The sequence below is a fragment of the Dromaius novaehollandiae genome, chromosome 1 (assembly GCF_036370855.1).
Source record: "Dromaius novaehollandiae isolate bDroNov1 chromosome 1, bDroNov1.hap1, whole genome shotgun sequence".
Lineage (NCBI taxonomy): Eukaryota > Metazoa > Chordata > Aves > Casuariiformes > Dromaiidae > Dromaius > Dromaius novaehollandiae.
In genome coordinates, this window is record NC_088098.1 from 116,460,840 (window position 1) to 116,483,493 (window position 22,654).

The 22,654-nt window shown below is 43.2% G+C and overlaps 1 protein-coding gene across 9 annotated transcripts in view; it reads right to left on the reverse strand.

Annotated features, from left to right (window-relative positions):
* The window catches only part of TIAM1 (TIAM Rac1 associated GEF 1), a 201,776-nt gene that overhangs the window by 175,938 nt on the left and 3,184 nt on the right, over nt 1-22,654 (reverse strand). For 3 of the 9 annotated variants that reach the window (XM_064524061.1, XM_064524057.1, XM_064524018.1), the window contains exon 2: nt 12,290-12,365. The exons of 1 other annotated variant lie outside the window; for it this stretch is intronic. The gene's annotated coding sequence lies outside the window, so the exon portion shown is untranslated. Of the gene's footprint in view, nt 1-11,482; nt 11,678-12,289; nt 12,366-12,653; nt 12,808-19,627; nt 19,744-22,654 lie in introns of all 9 variants that reach the window. 5 more of the 9 variants (XM_064524035.1, XM_064524025.1, XM_064524032.1 and 2 more) reach the window with 5 other exon arrangements.

The window sequence follows — 22,654 nt, forward strand, 5'->3', positions numbered from 1 at the left end:
TGCTTACACAAAGAGACTAGAAAACAGACCTGTCCTGAGACATTAATGTACTCAGCCAGGCAGCCAGATCGCAGAAAGGGTAATAGTCGCACTGAAATTAAGCAATGAAGAAAAGGTTAATATACGTGACCTTTCTGTTTCTACGCAGCCAAAAAAAGATGCACAAGCTACAGGGAAGTTTTAGGGCTAGATCTGGCACCCCCTAAGCACCTTTGCCTCCCCCTGAAGCCAGCAGGGGCCAAGCTGATGCCCAGGCTGACAGCATGCACAACTTTTACTGATGCTGAGCAGGAACGAGGTGAGGCTCCTCAGTACCCCACAAGAGCTTTTCGGGATCAGTTCTTCACTTGACAAAAACAACCATGCAGAGCAACAGCACAGGACATGTTCATTGGTGAAAAAGCAGGCTTTGAAAAGATAGAAAACATGAATAGCAGGAACAAGAAGAACTGCTCCGTCTGGTCTCTCTGCCTCGTGCACCCATCTCCATGAACCCGCTGTCTCTGTGAATCCAGCCAACTGGTAAGTCCCCTTCTGCCACTGACGCACAAAGGATGCAAAACCTCAATTAAGGATCTATGTCTTGCAGGCTGTCGTAATTCCTGCCTTTAACTCCTTGCAACCCCAGGTCAGTTCCTAATGGGTAGCTGTTCCATAAATACATTTCAGAGACTAGTTCTACTAAAATGCCGAAAGGCACACATACACAGATATATAGTTGTGCTCCAAAAATGTAACTATTGTGGAAAAGTCAGTTTTTCAAACCTGCAGTTTGTTTCTTGCAACATATCCATTAGATATAATGAACACATGGTTACTTTTTCCATTTTAGTTGAAGCTATTGCACCTGATGGTGTAAGTCCTGCAGAGGCCAAGACACATGCTCAGCTCTAATATTGCGCATGGCCACATATTTATACACCACAACTGTAAGAGTTAAACAGATTCCCAAATCTCAGCAGGATCATGGTTGATATTTCAGTGCTGTATCCAGAAGAGCTTATCTGTGTCTCTCTAGAAGGATGTGGCTCCAGTGAACCTGTTGACCACAGTAAAGCTGAAGAAAGCTCTGAGTTTCCAGTTGGAACAAACTATGTGACTGTATTCAAGCAGGGACTTAAACTGATGCCAGCATCAAGACACTATAAAATTAGGAGCTAAGTGTGAAAACAGGGAAGAACCAAGTCACAATGAGGCATGCCTCATTGCAACAGCGATGAAAGGAAAAAGGCCTCTCCAATAAATGGAGCTGTATTGTTATTTGCAGGTGTTTCCACCCTCGAGAAGCCCCAGAGGCATAGCCACAGCCCAGAAGCCCACCGTGCCAGGCACTGTACAAACATGGACCCAAGCCCCCCGTCTCAGAGCTGCCAGCCAACACAGGGCTCCTCCGCATGAGGAAGGGCTCTCACTGCACCTTAGCCATGTAGGCAGGTCCCTCCGGTGCAGGCGCAGGGCATGCCCAGAGAGTCCTCTTGTGGGCACCGCCACAGCCCCGTCCTTGGCCAAAGACACGGAGTCAGCACACCAGCCAAGACGCAGCACAAGCCCTCAAGACATGCAAGAAGTAAATGACACACAGAACATCTGGATTTTGTTTGCACATTTGTTGTTTCATTTAACACCGGTAATCCCAGCCACGCACATTCCCATTTGTCCAGAAAGCCATTGTTTGTCTGTCTGAACACGGCAGTAGTACCACCATCCTAACATCTGCACCAGGCTTTGGATCAGGTCCTCAAGAAGGAAGGGGACTGCAGCAGAACTGTCTGCCTTTCAAATCAGAAAGCCAAAATCCTAGAGAGTCTGTCATTTCCCAGCAGTTCGCACATGAAGTGCTTCATACATGTATGAAGTGCTCAGGCATGGTAGACAGGAAACAAACAATTTCCCCATCAGTATCACTTCTGTTAGCAACAGGACCATTAGTAATGAGGTACAAAAAACCCACCTACTTTCTGCAAGCCAACTTCACCAAATCAAGAGCACATAACACTTCATAAATACCACTCTTCATCTGCGGATCAAGCACTTCTCTTTGTAATGAGTCTTTCCTAACCACAGCAGACAACCATGAAAAAATTACACAGAATAATATTGGAAATTTCCAATTTAGTATAGTGTATAAAAACGCTTCAAAGAAGAAGGAGAAAGGAACTTCAAAGATATTAATTATATATTTTCACATACAACACTTAAATAAGGGAAAACATTTTTGCTAGAAAACATGTTGGTGTTAATTACATAATTCTGATTTCAGACATACACAGATTCAAGCTATCGAAAAATGCCATACCTAGGCTTTTAAAACCTAGAGAGAGTCTAGCCAAGAATATGTTACAGTATTTTTTTTTTTTTGCAAGCTAAAAAGTATTTATCATTTGGTTTAACTCATGGGAAATAAACACTGTTGCAAAGTTGCATAAAACACTGTTCCAAAGTAAAACCTGTCCCTGCCCTGTCCTCATTACTCCCTTGAGAAAATTTGTATGCGTGTGAAGGGAAAGAATGAGATATCCAATAAAGGCAGAGACATTTCTTCCTTTCCCAGGCTGAATACCACCTTTCTCCATGACCACCTGCAAAGGGTGGCCACCATTAGTCTCAGGTTCAGGCACAACCAAAGCTTGCTGAGACCATTATCACAAATTATATCTGTCCTAAACCACATGCAAGCTGTCTGTGGGGCAGCACACAGACCGGGGACTGGCAGGAAGCAGGTATCATGCCAGCTGCTGCCTCCCACTGCCCCTTCCCTAAGGGAATTACAGGCAAAGCCAGCGCAACTACTCATGGAGTAGCAATGTGCAACCAAAAGTTATGCCAAAGCTCCAGAAAATTAGAAGTTGCTGGTAGCTTCAGCACAGAAAATGGTCTCTAAGCACAAAAACTTTTAATTTCAGCTCCATTTCTATGTAGCTGAAGTCTCTCACATTGTCTGGGCTTATTAATACAAACAAAAGTACAACAGAGCCACATTAAAGGCATCAGCAACTGGCCTAGCCACTTTAAAAGCACCCTATTTCAGACAGATCACTAAAACCAACGTCAGTGTCGGCAGAAGTAGCTAACCCAACTACAAGTATGAATATCAGAATCTGAGGGAACTGGATATAAAGGAAAAAAAAAATCAGACAGATATATGGATAGTTAAGAAGAAAGCTCACCAGGCAATTAAAAAGACAAGTATATAAAACTTCCACATATCAGAAGAGAAATCATCATTCAGGCTATTTAATTCAATTAATTTTTTAGCAGAACTACCCACTCAAGTCAAATATCAGATAGAGAATGTATATTCTTAGTCTTTTGAAGCAAGCTTTATTCCATAAAGAGGAGAACTAGTCTGAGAGCAACTCGCTCACAGTAGAAAGGGAAAGCAATTCCCTCACACGCACAGTAAATTCAATGGCAAAACTCTATAAATATTGCAAACCAGCTTCAGCAATACATCTGGTTTAAAACAAACGCAAAAGCTGAAGCTTAAAGCAAGGCATTAAAGTCAAATACTTCATAGTAAAATATTCATAGCTACAGTTTGGGGTTTTAATATTGTGTTTTCTTTTTTCCCTCTCCTCTCTTCAGTTTGTGACACCATTATACCAAAAGTTTGATCCAAAACACAAACTGAAAGAAAACTTGTACTCTCTTTCCAAGTTTAGAGCCACAGCCAACACATTTCCCTCAGCCCTGTTGTACAGGTACACAGACACTTCACGAACTTCACAAACAAAAAAGGCCAGGAGGTACCAGACGCTGCCCAAGAGAAATAACAAAAAAAACCCACACAGACACAACAGCTTACGTTCTGTCTTTGCAGAGCTGCAATCCTGCTTCCAAATGATGCTCCAAAGCCTTGCAGCTACCTTGGGAAAGACATGGAGAAACCAGCTAGTAAAAGTGTGCTTGTCTCATATAGGGAAAGGCCATTCACCTTCTTTGAGAAAAGTGGTTGGCACCCCAACATCACAACAACTATCAATTTGAGTTTTCATTGTATAACCATTTCCTCTTCTCAAACACTAATTCATTTCATCACAACTTGATGAGACAAAATAGTAACAACATATTCTAAGTTAATCCATTTCCATTCATTTTTATAGTGACATATGCAGGAGGCCAACAGTCTGATCTGAGTCAGGAGTGGTCATGGCTTGACCATATCAGATTGTCCTGCCCACTTTTGTCTTCAGTGAAACCAGCTGCTTTCTAGAAGAATGTTACTGCCATTTCATGGCTAGAAATCCCACCTATCACAAAAACACAGAGCTGAGAGGACGGGGGAAGTGGGAGGACAGGCATGTGTGTACGCATGCCCATCACCCCCTGACCTGGACTGAATGTCACTGGTAGTATAACAGCATCACATATATGATTCCTCCTTTTATTGAACTCTAGCACTTTTTTGGAGTGTGCATGTGCAGGGACAGGGCATCAAACCACTCCAGAAACCCTCCACTGCAGATGGAGGGTTAGTCAGAGCTGGCAATTTAGCAAAAAGACCCTTATGAGCTGAGGGCAAGACAGCAGATTTTGCACCCAGGGATTCAGGAGGGCCCCATTACACCTCAAGGTCCTTGCTGGGCTCCACTTTGCCTTAGCACCAGCCACTGTTTCCCTGTCCAGTACAGAGGGGCCCCGCAACCGCAGTGGACAGCCTGCCTACACCATGACTATACAGAGCGTTCCAATGGGATGTGCCACACTTTAGAGTGGTGCCTGGGCACTCCAGCTCCAATACCCCAAAAAAACATCATTGCCCTCCCACATGGGGAAGCTCCCTTGTCATGTTTATGCCCCTTCCTTGCCCTACTCCCACCTCTGCTTCAAATTTACATTTTCAGCAGCTGTGGAGAAGGGCTGGGGAGCAGCTGTGGAGAAGGGCTGGGGAGCAGGAGGGAAAGGGCAGGTATTCCCGAGGCGACAGACTGGGCGGCAGAACTAGACTTTCCGACTCCAACGCTGATAGGGTTATCGCACTGGGAAAGCGAGGGGCAGAGCGCAGCATCCGAGCAAGCATCTGTTTTAAGCTCCTGAGGGAAAATTCCTGCCTGGCGCGTAGAAGGGAAAAAGAGGATACCAGATTCAGAGTCAGCTGGGAGTAGTTATGTATTTTTAATTCTGAGGTTACTGCCAAATACAAGCATGGCAAATAGAAGCAAGGGCAGGTTTCAGCTACTCCAGCAGCGGCTGGTTTGGAGGCACTAACTCATCGAGCAGAACCATGTTGCTTCTCCAGCTAACAAGCTAAAAAAGCTTTTTCTGTAAATAAGACACGCGTGCGAGGCCTCCTTTCTTTATGACTTGATAACAAATGTGCACAAGCAATCTTCATTCAGGGCTTCCCCATAACTTCTGAGTATTCTATTTTGTGCTCTTAGCACTGAATAAAATAAATAAAAGGAAATACTGTATGCATGACTAACTCCTGACTTAAATATTTATTAAAGACTATTATTGCCCCTGATGTGGGTCATCAACGGTGTGAGGATTTTCAGATCCACAGCACAAGCAGCAAGGACCAGTAAGAATGAGCAACAGAAAGATGTTCTTTTCCACCTTTTCACTCATACTGCCGATAGGTCTCAATGCTATTTCCTAGACACTAAAGAAGTGTTCAGACTGTCATAACAGGTTGGCTTGATTGCAGGTTTCAGAGAGAAGTCTGCTCTTCAGTGTTACCCTATACTAGAGCATCCATAGAAGTTTAGATCAGCACAGTTATAACAAACCATAACCATCTTATTATAGCTAGGCTGGCTAGTATCTCATACAGGTAAGCTTAAATTCATACTATATTTTAAGAATGCTCAGCAGTATTGTCTTTCAGTTGTACTATCTTTGCAAGACCGATTTTTCAGAACTGAAGTGACCACTAGTTGCATTTTTAAAGGCTGACGGGAAAAACAAAATTCATTCCCTTCTGCAGAACAGGCCAAACAGACTCATCTGCACCTAGCTTCCTCCATAGCAATGGGGTCATGCGAGCCCACACCAGCTGAAGAGGAGGCAAAAGGCTATGTTTAAACTGTTGAGGCAGTTCAGTTTTGTATGTGCGTGCTACCTGGCAATGACACCCGGAGCAGCAGCCACAGCTGCATTCCAGGTACCACTAGAAATTGCATAAGTATCACCCACCACTGCAGATAACACAAGTACCCAACATAACCAGCCGGCTCCCTCATTCTCTCTCCCTCATTATACAGCGCAATAGTGACCTCGCAGTCCCTATAAGGATCATTACCCAGCAGCACAAGCAACCAGCCTGAACCATGGGTCAGTGACATCTTGTGACCATCACAACCTCATGGTTAGCCTCTGTCTCAGAAAAATCAAGGTCTATCTGGTGTGACAAGCCTAGCACACTGGACTTTTGGGTCACTAGCATGACACCTCTTTAACACAAATAAATATTTATGGTATGCCAGGTTATATTCACCTCCAAAAAATACAACTAAAAAGACTACTTGACATAAGGTGGCAGCCGGTGTACTTTAGGCATTTGGAGTGGAAGCAGCTATTATGATCAGAGCAAAGAAAAGAGCCGTAAGTAGCAGCAGGCCTCTGATAGGGAAGAAAGATTAAAACAGACTCAAACACCAGGAGAAATTTTTAAGGAATTTAAAGGGAGAAGCCAAGGTCTGACTACTATTTCAAGCTCACTGTAGCTTTACATAGGTGCATGGATTGAGAGATATTAATGTCTAAACTCTCGTAAGGATTTCTCAAGTCTTACCTTATGCTTTAAAAAGAAGCTAAACACAGAAAAATTTCACTTTGCTTTTAATATTATCTCCAAAACAGAGGCTACAAGTACTTCAACACAAAATCTTCTCTTGCAGCGCAACACACTTTCTGCCCTTGAAATTCAGAATGTTTTTAAGTTAAATGAGAATGGGAGGTTCAACATTTTAACCTCAGCTAGGAGAAACCATATTTTAAATAGAGAAAATATTGGCACAGGTTAACAGAAAAGAAATTGATTCAATCTCTTCAAAAGCTTAGAAGGGTAGAAATGATCATCTTCCGCCAAGCATTAACGAAGTAATTTTAAAGGAAAGCATCCACTGACAAGTGACACCGTTATAAATAATTGGAAAGAAAAGATTTAAGGCTAGATTAAGTTTTGTTGGCAAGCTGGCAGAACTCCATCAATATCAACTGTCCTACCCACTTATACCAAGCCAGGACTTATTTTATGGCACTGCACGTGACTTCAGTTTTGAGCTTCTATTAGCTAGGAACAGGGCGTCCCGCTGAAGCATTAAGGTCTACGGACTCAGCCAAATCTTCCATCTCAATATGCCACCAAGTCAAAACAGCAACAATTATTGTCCCTTCCATGAAATATGTAATATCGCATGCAAGAAATATGCTCCACTTGTTCCGGGCAACAGATCAGATCCTGGCACTTCCTAATTCTTTTAGAAATGCAGTCACCTTTAATGCTGTGAGAAAGAGATGCACTTCCAGCAGCATTTATCTGTCAGCACTTGGCATGACAGGGGAAAAAAAGTATCAATTTTCTTAAACAGGCTTCTAAAGATTAGAAAGTAGGGAGGGCAATGTGCACCAAGAATCCCTGGTAGAAAAGCACGGAGATTAATGGATGGGTGCAGGGAGGAGGGGAGGGAAAGCCTCCTGTTAAGACAAGATAGGAAATGGTATATTATTAAGTTAGAGGAAAGACATTCCCCTTCGAAAAGCCATCACTGTATGTTTTACTGCCTTCTTGCAGGGATGCCAGCCAATGAACTCGGCAAGCAGTAGACCCTCCTAGCCCTGCCGCAGCTCAGCGTGCCTAGTGCTGCACAGCACCTTGCTCAGAGGACCGGAGGGGAAGCACCTGAGCTTCCACAGCAAGCATTATCCTCCAATTTCATGTTAGTTAAAATTACTCAGGCAAGAGTTTGGCGGCCAGATACTGCTACTTATCAGAGATTTATTTATTTGCCACAGTTGTTGGGAAAGAGAAAAAAAAGCCACTCCTTTCTTGTATTTCTGGTGTCCTCCTATATTTTGTGGGGCTTGTGACACCACCAAGCACAAGGAAAGCCTGAAGCATCCTGCAAACGAAAGAAAAGCTGATCTTTCATGAGGATAAAAGAAGGCAGCATAGTATCTGCCACTGAAGTACAAACAGGTTCAGACACCTTCTCTTGGAAAGACAAAGTGTGTTTAGTGTAAGAACCTCTCCCACCTGGAAGAGGCTTTAAAGTACTTGGGGAAGTAGGGAAGGATGTGTCAAGAGAAGATTTTACATTTGCATCAGACACTTCGATGATATAAACACTTCTACATACCAGCATTTATTAAAGAGATAATTATGGCTACCATGCATGAGTGAAAACAGACAACACACTTCAACAAACACAGAGCACAACATCAGTGGCGGTGGGAGAAGAGGAAGTGGTAGAGGCCTCCAGTGCTCATGAGTCAGGGAAGGTCTTCTGCAGCTTCGCATGTGCACCACTTCAATGCTGGCAGGCCAGTGACCATCTCTATGGGATGAGGTAAATGGGGAGTGGAAAACTGAGAATTGGTGCCCAGAAACGTAGTGAAATCCTCCCCCTCTGATATTGTTCCAGTTAAGACTCCACTTGAACAAATAATCTAGGTTATATGAAGTGAAGGATAAATGCAAGGACACACTGAGGCAGCAGGGGAAGCTTTTCTTATTTTCTCTAACACACACAAGATCCAGTCATCATTCTGGCACTTGTTCTTCCTGTCCACAACTAGAGATGTCAACCCAAGCTGGGTGAAGAGGCCTTCTAACTTTCCACCCCCAAGAGCTTAAATATTTTTAAGATGACCTTCATTTCTGTAGCTATTTTAATACCTGAAAATCTGGCTAACAATGCATCTAATGCTAACACTAAATAATGGTGATAAAATTTTTCTTTTTCCTGAAGATCGAGTAGGCCTAGAAACAAAACATTTCAAGCACAGAAACTTTTTTTCCACATCTCAGACATGTGCATATGCCCATATTGCAATCTGATGATCCTCTAAAAGATACAGATATAACTAATCAGCTTTTAGCATGTGTAGCTCATGGAAGATTCCAAAAGAGCATTAAAGATGTGACACAACATGGCAAATCCATGTGGCTTCTTCCCTCAGCTAAGTGGACTGTGCCACAAAGAAGCCAGCTACTTCCTTCACGCAATTCAGTCTTTCCAGTCTTACTCTTCTTCTGCTGTTTTTCCATTTGCCATAATTGTACAGTTAAGGTATCAGTCTTCTCTCAGTAACTCCTACAGACTATACGCAGTCCCCTCTAACTGCAGTTTCAGGTCTGAGCGATTTTTGGCACAGGTCCTTAAAGGAAGCGATTTCAACACTGATGTCCAACTGACAGGCATGACAGCAGAGACCAAGAAAACAATTTATGACAAGAAAACACATACTTAGCTTAGCAGATAGAATACTCAACATACTGGTGCTGGAAAAGCCAAACTCAGACTCCAGACAGGGGAAGGCTCTTAGCTAACTTACAAAATAGCTTGTGATTCCCACTGCTGTCTTAGAAACCCTTGAAAAGTATGAAAAACTAATTTCCAGCTTCTACTTGACAGAAGATATGTATCCTTGTAATATGATAGTCACCAGCCCTGCACAGACAGATTTGCGTGTGTTGCAGACATTATGTTGCCTCTTCATCATTTTTTCCTCCCTCACACCAACACACAACCTGCATTCCACAACTACAACAGACATAGATAATATTCTTACAGCTCAAAACTGGGTCTTTGTGTCAATAGGGTCACATAATACAGACATCTTCACAAGATCCCCATCTAGCAACAATACTGCTAGACTCCCAGTGTTTGCAGCCAGATGCTGAAATACCACCTTGAATAAGCCTTTTCTGTTCAGGAGAGGAACTGAAACCCTGCAGGAGGCTTTCCAGCTCCAGAATCTTAATATTATTGGTCGCTAGGAGGAAAGCAGGATAAACAGGTCCCTCTCCACCATGATAGTTTCTATGTCTGCATATAGGGGGGTGCTGGAGAAGAGGAGGCATGAGGCAAGAAACTTGCACATTCCTTCTTTCAACAAGGATTTGGGCAGATCAAAGACAGCAGTGTCCATTATGACCAGTTACTCACGACAGTCTCAGAAGAGGTCTGTTGGACTCCATTCACTGATGCAATAGGTAGGTTCTTGGCCTGCAGACTGCCTGGTTCAGAGACGGTGTGTCCCTCTGTCCCTCCACCCAGCTTTGTTTAAACCAGCAGTGTGCTGTGAGTCTTCTTTAGCCGCATGGTTTGCGGGGTCAGGACATCTCACTGAATGGACTAGAGCAGGTCCGCACACCTCCTCAAGCAGTCTCCTTCCCCCTCACATATGCCTGTCCAACTGCATGGACTAGTGCTGTCATGTTGTCTAACATTATAGTGATATGTGTTTTGCAGAGCCAGCTGCAACTTCCCAGCGTCAAACCTGAGCCTCAGGAGCTCCCCTTGGGCTGCTGCTTTCGCTGTCTGTTATGGCCCACAGCCCTGGGGCTGTGCAAGTCCCCAAACGGGATCCCCAGCCCAAGTGACTTGCATTAGTCTGCTGCTCAGTCCCTGTTGCAATGTACCACCCTGTGAACCTACCATGTGAACCCTTCTCTCCTCTGTCCATCAAAAGAAGGAATAAATTACTTCCTGGGGGACTGAGATTGGTTGTTCGTTGACTCCAGTTACCTCAAGCATTTGCAGCAGGCAAATATCCAGAGACCTTTCATGTACTGCCATTCCCATCCCTGCCACATGATCATTCCCACCAGAATGTCCCCACCACTTCCACGGACTTTGGTTGGGATTTCAGCAAGGGTGGATCCTGAGGGCTTTCTATTGGCAGCAAAACTGGGCTTTCGCTTCTGCTGTCAACCCTCACAACATGTGGACAGAGCACACCTCAAATTATTTTTCTAGAAAAATAGTCTCCTCTATTTCAGGGACAGAGCTACATCATTCCCCTTTACTCTCCCCTGACAGAGGATGGAGCAAACAAATCAGGCAAGACCCGGGCCCAAAGATGTCCTCCCACACTGCCAGCCCACAGCACAAGGTGGTTAAGGGAGCAACCTGAAGAAGAATTCCTCTTCCTCTCCTCCCACCTTTGAACAATTTGGATACTCTGCAGAAAAACTACAAATTCACTTCTACAGCTCCCCTGAGCTGAAAGTTCTGCTTTTAAGCACAAGGTTCATTCGTCTTCTCAGCTACCTTTTCCACTCATGCATCAGGACAAAACAGGGCAACAGGCAAAGCACTGACAGAAAGTCATTAAACTTTTAGGACTGCTCCATTTGAATGGAACCTAAGACAAAGGGACAGCAGATACTACCCAGACAAGTCAGTACTTTATGTCTGAACTCTACAGAAATGGAAGTCCAGATCAAGAAAGTGAACTAGTGAGGCCTGAGCTAGAAACAGCAACAGCAACTCAGCAATGCAGCAATGAAGAAGTAAGCATGCAAGCTCACCCAGCTGGTCGCAGGAGTCCTGCAGGAAGAAGAGCTATTTGCTCAGGAGTTGCTTTTCCTTTCAGCAGTGATCTGTGCTTGCCTCGACAAACCTGCCCCACATAGATCTGTGCAAAACCAGGGAAGCCAGGAGAACACCTCCAGCCTTTCGGGACCCCCATCTGCAGCAGCCACAGTCACATCCGCCCGAGGAAGCTGCATGAGACTGATTAATTTCTTCTTAAAAGTGTCAGTAAAACCACAGCACCCTACGACTCAAATGGGGAACAGATGGATATGGAAGTATGTGGGATGGGAGTAGAGGCTCAGAGAAAGACCTCTCCACACCACAAAAATGCACACAGCTCATCATACCTTGGTGGATCCTTTCTAACGGTGTTTTTTTGGGTTTTGGGTTTTTTAAAAACAAAAAAAAAAAAAAAAAAAAGAAAAAAAACCAGTCCTTCTCCAGACAGGGAAAGCAGGGGATAGCAGTGGGGAGAAAAGGTGAGGGAAAATGACAATACGCAGAATCCCTTAGTTAAGTCAATCATTTGACTTTCAGTCGCCATTGAAGCTAACAAATGCATGAGCCCCCAGAATTGCCCTCTTTTCCCAAACCAAAAAAAAAAAAAGGTCTTATTTAGAGGGGTGTTTACCAGCACTAAAATATAAAGATCAGACACAGATTGTTTTTTTTTTTTAAAAAAAAAAAAGACATTAGGCAAGAAAATAGAAACAAACCTAGAAATAAATCATAAGCAAAGTATGGCCAGCACTACAGCAGTTTTGTCCAAAGGGGTTGTCGCAATAGTTCATCACACTTACCCTTGCCTTGCAGGTTTTGTAGCCTCCCTCCCGCCTGCAAGCCAGCACAGCCACCTGCAACCCAGGCCTCAGACCCCTAGAAAAAAAACATTTGAAAAAATGCTGACTGTGGTGCCTGTATCAGGTACACTCCCTTCTGGTACAGCTTCAAAATTGAACTCAACCACTGAATGGGTATGTTTTTCTCCTGCTTAAATTTGAGGGCGCCCATACTCACAGCTTTTTTTGAACAAGGTCTGCTTTGTTAAAAACAGAGCGTGATTTCTCATTTAACATAGGCGGAAACCGAGGTACAGCAGGGGATGTTTTTTGTCATTTCAGAAGCTCTTATACATTATATATCCACAACTTGCAAGAAACTCACCTACCACACACACACCAACTGCCATTTATTGCTTTTGCTCAGGACCCCTTTTACCAGAAGGCAGCAGCTCTCCCATGTTTCTTTGCCGGACTTTTGTTCATTGTCCTTCATTCCCTCCACTTTTCCAGAGCTGACACGGGCCAGGCACACTTACCTACAAGAGACAGTTATTGCCTCCCGGTAGACAAACAAGAATAGAACAGATATTGAGTTTCCTTCATAAACCACCAGTCAATTTATCTTTGGCTGAAGCCACGACACTTCATAAACATTTCGCAGGATTTTTTCCACCCAGCTTCTTCCCACAAGCTTGTAGCTCCTAGAAATCCTACGTTCAGAGACTTGCCCCACGCTTCCCCTTTAAAGCATGCCTATTTATAGGGGCAAGGGAGGCGGTTCAAGCCCAACTCTTCTTCTGAGTATTGTTATGGGGGAACAGAGCAAGCACCATTTATAACAAGACTATTCAGCCAGCCATCAGACCGTAACACCACGCTATTGAGCCAGCCACACATTAACCACAGACGGCCCAAGCAGGCAGAAGTGACTAGTGTAATTATTGAACTACTAAGCGTCTTCAATCACGTGCTTCAGTGACTGTCCTCAGAAAGCCATGAATGGCCCACTGCAGCTATGCCTGAGACTTTAACATTGAATCATTTCATTCTTGACCTGAGGCATAAAAAAATAAAATAAAATAAAATTAAATTAAAATAACCACTCACAACATGGATTTGGTCAGCAGCTAAGTGATGGTTGCTGGTTAACATCACAACCTGCTTCTCTTTCTTCAGGCCCTTTCCTTGACCCGTCACAAGCTCCATACATACGTACACCCAAAACAGATGATACATAAAGATGACACTGCTGAATTTCATGTTCACATTATCCAAAGAGAAACGTATGCAATCATCATAAAAGCTGATGCAGACCATCAGGAATTAAGCCAGAGACAAGAATCAGCATTTGGATACCTCTAAATCGGAGGATGCAGTCCCACATGCCCTGCAATATGCTCTCAAGGACACGAAATCCCTTATGCCACAGTATTCAGAACAAGGCTTCTGTCTTTCTGTGCGTATGGCAAGGCACCAAAAATCCCAACTGAACTAGGCATCATGATAAGGGGCGGGGGGGAGAAAGCATCTCCCCAGGAATCCTAAAAATGCATACACCCCAACCACAAGCTACTCGTAGCTGTTTAAGGCAAGTGCTACCATTCATGCAACAAGTTGAAACCTTAATGACCAAGGCAGTAGTGAAGTAAACCTTTGCTTGTGTTTAAACCATAAATTTCCTCATTCTTAGGTTACAGTTACACCAGAGTCAAAGGTCCACCTCGGCCACCCTTCCTGGCCACACCAGCTAGTGCACAGACTCGAACCGTTCAAAAGCGTCACAGCCACGATGAGAAGTGGCATAATAAAGCATTAGGCAGTTCACCTGGCTCTCTCTGGGAAACGCTGGTGCGACCATTTGCCATCAGCAGCTGCTACGTGCTAAGAGGCTGCTGGCCTACGAAATCCCTGAGTCACAAGGTGCTGGAAGCTGGGAGAGGACTTTAGAGATATGTCACTAATACTCGCCCGGTTCTTATGCTCTTCCCTAGGACAGAACAGCCAGCCACTGTTTAATAACCGCTGACACATTCATGAAAGAGAAAAATAAAACCTGATGTAAAAGGTTGAGAATCTCAAGACCCTGTGGGAAGGAAAGGCTGCACGAAGGACTGCCTCATTATTCAGTTTGAACCTACCTCCAACAAATCCCCTATAATATACTTTTAAAAATTCCCGAAGTGACCAAAGTAAAAACTGTTTGATTGTCTTCACATGCTTTGTAAACTATGATTTAAAGTATGATACAAAAAACAGTGTTTCCCAAACAAATGATTTCCCCATACAGAAGAGGGGAAGCTTCAGACAGATTCAGAGTTGCTAGTTAAACTGACTTAATTTGGGAAGCAAGGAGGAAAATGTGAATTGCCAGTAAATAATTCTCCACTGAAAAGTAAAACAAAACACACACCCACTCTCACATCCCCACACAAGCAGATCCACACATAACCCTGCTAAAAAGGATACAGGCATTGTGTCTACATCCATTAGCAGAGTTTCAGAAGAATAATTACAATTAATCCATTACTTAATCTCCTAATCACTTCTGGGCAAACAGCATTCCCGGACATTTCTTAATGACACATTCATTTTCATACCATCCTATTCATGAAAAATTTAGCCATGAAAATAAATTGAAAAACACTCAGGTAGCATCAATTACCTCATATAAAAAGCTACGAGCAAGGAAGATTCACAGTGGAGGCCTCCTCGACAGCAGCAATTTGCCATTGCTGGCGCGGCCGCGGAGACAGCCGTGCCGTCACAGGTGGGAAGAAGGCTGCCCTACTCTGGGGTGGCATCGGGGAGCTGCCCCTGTCTGCCCGAGTAGCAGCCCCCCGTTTCCAGCTGCTCATCCATGCATCAAGTGGCTCCCGGTCCATGAGTTGCATCAGTAACTGGATACACAGTGTACCCCAGCAATTCCCCTTTACTCAATTCATTCTACCTGACACGTATATTGCAGATTTAAACACACAGTGAATACATTTAACCGTCCCCTGGGATGCAACAGCTAGGTGTTACAACAAAAGTCTGAGAGCATGCAACAGCAAGAATAGAAATTTAAACAGTATTTGCAACACTTCCACTCTATGCCTCACTTTGTGTGTTTAAGAAAGACCTTTAACATCGATTTTTAGTTTATTACCAGAGGAAAGAGAATATTCTAGCGTGACATGCCCTAAAGCTAAAATTATAAACCTATAATTTGAGTTCAGTAGCAGTTGGTATAATTCAGATCCCAGCCACAATGAGAGGTCTCCAACATAATCAACTGTCAACAATTATTACTCACTAGACACACAAAACAGCTTTGTTCTGAACTAGAAGCCACAACTGCAAGCAGCAGTAATTGCTAGCAAAGGCAAAACACATAAAAAGTCTTGCCATACAAAATACTCTCCAAAGAGAAATATCGCTTGAACACAAAAGTCTTATCTTCACTTGCAGCTATTAAAAAAAAAAAAAAAAAAAAAAAAAAAACCACGCATGTAGATCCAGTAAAGGAGTGAAGAGAAAAGGGGATCCCAAAAAGACACTTGTTAACTATCCCAAGCTTAATGTACATTTAATGAAACACTCTGTTCATTAGTGACTGAACTTTCATTAGTAGTTTAAGGGAACGCTACACACAAAAGTGATGAAATGCAATCAATTTCTCCTGAAATTGCATACGTTGCCACATTAATCCTCGGCAAGTTCATCCCAACTGATGTTAACCGCCAAATCAATTAATACTAATAGCTCACCTCATTTTCACAGAGGGATCTTCCCACTTCAGCAAGCCTCAGAAAGAAAAGAATATTTGTACAAAAGCAATTTACTTGTCTGGTCTTTTTATATTATTTAGCTATGCACTTAATTATTTTGGCAGGTAATTGTGTCAGCTCAAGTTTCCTTACTCACAACTATCCTTTTGCAGACTCATCAGAGCACAAAGCAATCACACTCTTATAACTCCACAGTCTATAGCAACAGAAGATACAGTTTTCTTTGAGTCATGGAGTGAAATCCTGAACCCACTGATTTCATTAGCAGTTCTGCCATCAAGTTAATACAACTGGCATGACCTTCCCAGGAGACAACAACGACCAAAGGAGAAAAATGTGTTTTATTAGAAACAAGCAAGCGTAACAGGATTTATGTCCAAACTTCCTTAAATATAACACCTACATTTCTAACACATGCCATACAGATAATACAGAGTAAATGGAAGCTACACTTGTCCTCCTTTGTTGCCAGAGTGCAACAGGTTTTCTCACCATCACGTGCTACGTCTTCATAAAAGGCTCTTTCTTCCTCCACCCCATATAACCACTTTGTACTTCAACACCCCCCATTAACAGGGCTTAACAGAATTTTTGCACAGGTCCATTGCTATCTAGAAACAAAACAAGACAAATAGCTTTCTGCAGGGGGGGAAGCCACTTAATGCTGACAGCCTTTTTTATGGTTAGTATTATGATGAAAATCATGCCAAAATTGTTCTCCAAAATGCTAAATAACCTAGAAATGCACAGCCTCAGTCAATCAGTGCATCTCTAGAGCACCATGCACCCCTCTCCGCAGGGACAAGCAGGTGTCAGCACCAGTCAGACTCTGGGGAGGCTTTTCCAGGGCACTGAACAACAAGCACAACATTCACCTACCCTTAACTGTTCCTAGAGTTTCCTCCTCCCTGTTAAATCACTGCAGCTAGCTCATGTTTTGCCCATCACAGTTCCCACATACGTAGGGGATGCATATACACATGTAATACACTACCACGCTGAAAAACTTTGACTTGTCTGGAATGAGATAGCTCAGGTACCAGAAACAGTCCCCAGAAGCATTAAAGGTAGCAGAATGCTGTTGGTGGCTCTTTTACTTCAGCTGTTCCTGCAGGGCGCTTTGCTGGGGAAGGGCAACAAAGCTCAAGCTAAGGACTCCTGCAGTCAACAACTGCTTTAAGCTACAGCTAGTAAAAAGGTGAGATGGCAACTTCTATAATTAAAAGCGCTTCTCTGCTAGTCCAGTTTCTGTAATTTGTGCAGTGTTTGGCATTCTGGTCTCTTGCTCAGGCTTGGCTAATGGTGCAGAGAATTCAAGTCTTCAGGGAAGATGCTTAACCTCTTTTTTGCCCCCAAGTTGGAACAAGTATGTATCCATCCCTGACAGTCACACAGCTTAGTCACCATAAGAGCTCTCCATCTCCCAGAAGAGTAGACATCCAACTTTTTGGATCAAAAAATACTCTCATCTCTCAAAAGCACAATGGAAGAGGAAGATGATCTTAAGGGGGTGGGGAAATGACGACTAAAACCAGCCATATCTGTGTTGTTTAATGTGATTCTCTAGATCACCTGTCACACGGTCAGCAGATGACAGCTTTAAAAGTGCCTATGAAATCATATCACACAGACAGCACCTCTGAGGAATCTGCAAAGTCCAGCGCAGGTCCCTGCTGAAGGAACGAGCTACAAGCAGAGGACTAGTGCAAGTTATGCAAGCGTGGATAAAAACGCAGGTAGGACATGAATTAAGGTTTGAACAGAAGTTTCAAAAAGCATCAAAATTCTCCAGGAAATTGGTGGCTGATGGAACGATAGGAAGCAGTACTCTTGAGGTTTTAAGACATGCTTTTGATAAAGAGAAAGCAAAGTGACTTGGAGAGCTGATGCAACTGATTCGGCAAAGTGTAAAGAGCCCTGCTAAAACACTGGTTGTGAGATAAAGATAGATGCCATTTGCCCAAGGCTTCGTTTCACAATTGAATTTTGAGGAGCCACAGGAAAAGCACTTGAACAGAGGATAGTCATGGGCCTGAGTGCTGGGGAACAGCATAAAGAGCCTGACCAGTGTGCAAGGTCATTAATTGCAAGAGTAACAACTGACAGTGGTACAGTAAACTATCAAAGCTCACGGGGTTTTTATGGTCCAGGAGATCAAGGCAGTGCTGGAACAGGATGAGACTACAAATCAGAGAGAGAAGGAGAGGATTTGAGATCTGCACTGCAAGAACCATTGAAGTTAGGTGGAAAGTAGTTGGGAAGCCTATCCTGGATTAACGAGGAACACAAGTTTCTTCCTGTTCTCCCCTCCCCAAACTGAGTGGAGAGACAGAGGATTGAACAGCACTTTTCTTAGTAGGAGAAGAGGGGCGCGGGGGGGGAAGGACTGAAGAAAGGACAAGAGATCATTCAAAACAACAAATACGTCACTTCTGTGATAATGGAGAGTCTGACAGACAAGCAGTAACTGGATCCAAGCAGGATTTGCTTTCACTTGCTGAAAGCCTGGTACCTGACTGTGTTGCTTATCAGGGAGGGCAGAAAGCTAGAGGGGAGGGCTAGTGTGATTTCAAATGAAAAAAAAAAAAAAAAAAAAAAAAAAAAAAAAAGAATCCAAATCCAAATGCAAACTGAAAGCTTCAAAACAGTGTAGCAGATTTTCCTCCCAGTTCTCATGTGAATGAGGAGGGACAAGATAAAGGAGACCAAGGTATTCATGATCTTGTAGGGTAAGTGCTGGTAGAGCAGAAAATTATGGACAAAGTGTAAGGCCACAGCATTCTGGCAGGAGGTTTTAAATCTTTTGATGCAAGACTTTGAGTGAGAGATGAGAGATGTTTTCCAGCTGTGGTTTAGCTTTAGCCTAGAGAGATGCTGTTGCTCTATAAAGTAGCTTCCCAAGAGTATTTTTTACAACAAAAGGAGAAGAAACTCTTGTCTTCTGAGAGCACTATCATCAGCGAGTCTGAGATTAAATGGCAGAGCACCAGCTGGTAACAGTGCAGGATGATGCAGGTCTCATGTTGGGGGCGGGGGGGAAGACTTCTTTCCTTGGGTAGCTGGTTAGACTTGCAATTTTTTGAAGGAGGCTGTGGAGCGTGCATGGCTTTACATGGGGAGAGCAGAGAAGAGCTGTTCTTTTATGAAAAGACATTTTGGAAAGAAAAGGTAACACCTTTTTCCAGACAGCAGGAGACACTGCTCCTGCCCCTCCACGCACCCCAGGGAGGAGTGAACCTGTCCCCAGGCACAGTGGTTTCCACACAAGCCCTCCCTGCTCTGCTGCAAAAGCCGAGCACATGGCAGTAGAAGCCATGATGGCCAAGGGGCTACTGGCAGCTCCCGCCTGTCCAATTTCTCCTACCATTCTCTTCACATCAGCACCAACCACTGCCACCCACAAGGGGCAACTCCTGGCACCAAGGGCAAGGGTGACACAGCAGAGACAAGTCACAGCCACATCTTGGTCTCTCAAGAGCAACTACATGCCTCCTCCCCTCTGTGAGCCTGGCCACCTCTGCAGATGGGCACCACACTAAGCCCAAAGCTGTGGGGAGCTTCACAGGCAACGCATTCCCAAACTCACCAGCAGAAATTTCCTCAAGCTTTCTGCAATCCCTTCTTCTTCACAAAATGCCCTCCAACAGCAATCAAGTTACTGCACACCAGAGAACCACTCCACGTCGAAGTCTCCGCGTTGTTCTGCAGAGGGAAAGACAGCCCTGCCCTTCAGTGAGTCACACAATTAAACAAAGTAAATGAGTTGTCAATAAACCCTCGATTGTTCAATGAGATGTCGCTAATAGGAAAGCAAACACGCACTGCCAGAAGCCATGACATTACAGTAATAATTTTCAATTTATGCTTGATGTTTCTGTGATGAAGCTATTTTCAGTTGCTTTGAATCTTCAGAAAAGTCACACTCTGAATCAAAAAATGGTTGTGATTGTTCTTAGCCCAGATGTATGTGTTTAATCAGTTCAGGCATTTAAATTATTAATCCATGAGGTGGAAGACTGTACTGATGTTAGGAACAGAGCACGTGAAGGAAAAAAACAATTAAACATGAAGACATACTCAATAATGTGAAGCTATGCAGAACTCTGCTGCACAAGATTACTGTGTCCAAAGGTAAAAAGATCCTTTAGCTTAAACACCTAATACATTCCAAGTATTTATATTATTGCAGTGTGGGCTACAAAAACCATAAAATATAGATACATGCTGCTACTAGAAAATGTTTCCCAACCACAACACAAAATGATCATTTTCAACAATCCATCTCTCTTCATCACTTACCTATAGACATAACCTCTTGCTATTCTACTTTGACATTAACTTTCTCTTTCTCCATCTTGCTTTTTTAGGCCAAGGGTTTGCCCAAAACTGCAGAAGAGACCTCCTAGGTGGAGGATATATGGGGAAAAATACTGCAGCCTTTTTAGATAACTTCCCTTGTAATGACTACCACAGAAGTAAGCTAGTTAGAAACTAAGGATGTAGGTCCCCAGGTAGACTAAACAGCTGTGGTGACAAACCAGGTAGAGGAACGGCCCTTAGCAATAAATCACCTCCCCACCACTCCTTAATCACTGCCCACTTCTGTAAAAGAAATTCTTAAAACAAGTCTGTTTCAATGTTAATGGATTAAGTATGTTATTCCAACTCTTAAATGCCTAATTCCTCTGAAGACTTGGCTTTATCCACTGAAACTAATGGAGAAGGTCAAGGAAGAGGCATATTTACATTGTGCACGTGAGAAAAGTAAAAGTAGATGTCCTGCTGCCAAGATAGACACATTTCCATAACGTTGAACCCCAGCATCAGTACCTTTATTTCAAAAGGCTTAGCCAGCTAAGTTGATAGCACACACTGGTAGTTTGAGCTCAAAAAAAATAAGTCACTCTTATTCCAGCAAACAATTTGGCTCTTCTCCCAGCCTACTACCAGCTTCTGCTCCTTTGCCACCCAACATGCAATGTTGCCTGCCATGGAGAGAGGTAACAGCTACTGAGGAACAACTTGCTCCCACACAAACAATCTAAAACCCTTTCTTAGTTTGTGCAATATCACAAAGATTGGGCCCACTATATAGAAAACAAAACCCCTGTCTTTGCTAAGAGATACCCAGTAAGATGTTCAAGGTATTTCAACTTGCTTCAAGCCATTACCAACTGCTGTTTTTCATCATTTTGCTTCTATAATCTGGGCAGCATACCAAAGATCACGACGGTTTGGGTTGATGTTTAAATTAAAAATCATCTCACGAGGAAGAATCATTCCTCCATTTTATTAAGCAAAAACCATAGGCTGCTGACAATGCTATTATAGGTGGCAACATCAATGGAACGAGTGTGTGTATGCATATATATACATATATATAAAAAAATAAAAAAAAAAAAAAACATAAAGAGAAGAAGCTGGAAGGTTACTAACAAAAATAGAAAGCAAGACCCCTGAGACATCCCCTCTTTGTAATACCTTTATATACGAGCCAACACTTAAAGCTCCTAAGATTCCCCAGGTAACCTGCAAAACATTTTATGGCATCACTGCTGAAACCAGTCCTCAAGTCTCCAGTAGAGCAATTTATAATGGAATGACATGCCTATTCTCAACAAAATTCTTCACGAAGCAAGCAGAAAACCTACAATGCAGATACATCATCTGTTTTGAAAATAGCGTTGTCTCAGATGGAGCTATAATGGGAAAGGGGCCTGTTCTGATGCGTAAGGTCCTGGACACCACTGCTCAGAGGAAAAGCATTTGTGGAATACCACAAAAGAGACCCAGCTTCACAAGGAGTAGCAGCAGCAGAAAAATCGGAGCAGCTTCCAGCACCACCGCCTGTCCAACTGCTCCCGGGTACAGGGGATCTCAAGTCCTCTTCCTTCTCAGGATCAATTATCCAACCATTGCAATCCTTCATTTGATATTTGTTTTCAGCCTACATCAGCTTTTTACTCATTCTTGCCAGATTGCACTTTTGTCATTAGTTCTGGTTATAGATATAGATGAGATAATACTTCCATTCTTTCCCTCCCCCCTTCCTTCTTTAAGTGCCTTATGCTGTAACTCTAAGGATAATTACTTTGGAGGCTGAAATTTCACATTCTTGCTCTCAGCCCAGAAGTGCAAGTCTGAAGAAGATCTGTTTGGGCATTTAAGGTTTTTAAATGCATCCTCAGATGAGCACAACTGCATTTCTAACAGTAACTAAAAATATTGAATTTAAGAAAGGAAGATTTGATGTGACATTTTGCATTTTAGTTAATGTTTACAACCTTCTGAGATACAAAGCTCTAGTTGCTCTGGAAACTGTAACTTGGACACAACTATGTATATACAGTCACCTCCTAGCTATAAATGAGAACACTTTAGCAACACTGCAAGTTCATGCGACAAACATTTTTAAAAACAAGCATTTGAGTCACAATCTTTATATGGGAAGGACATATCCTGAAGTCTTCAGCACAGGCACAGTTCTCCAGCTGCATTTCCATTATGCCTCAAGAGAAATGACTGAGCAGGAGATGGAAGTCAGGAGAGAGCGTGGACCTACCACTAAGACAACTCCTCAGATAACCATGTGTTTCCCATCCCTTCCTTATTT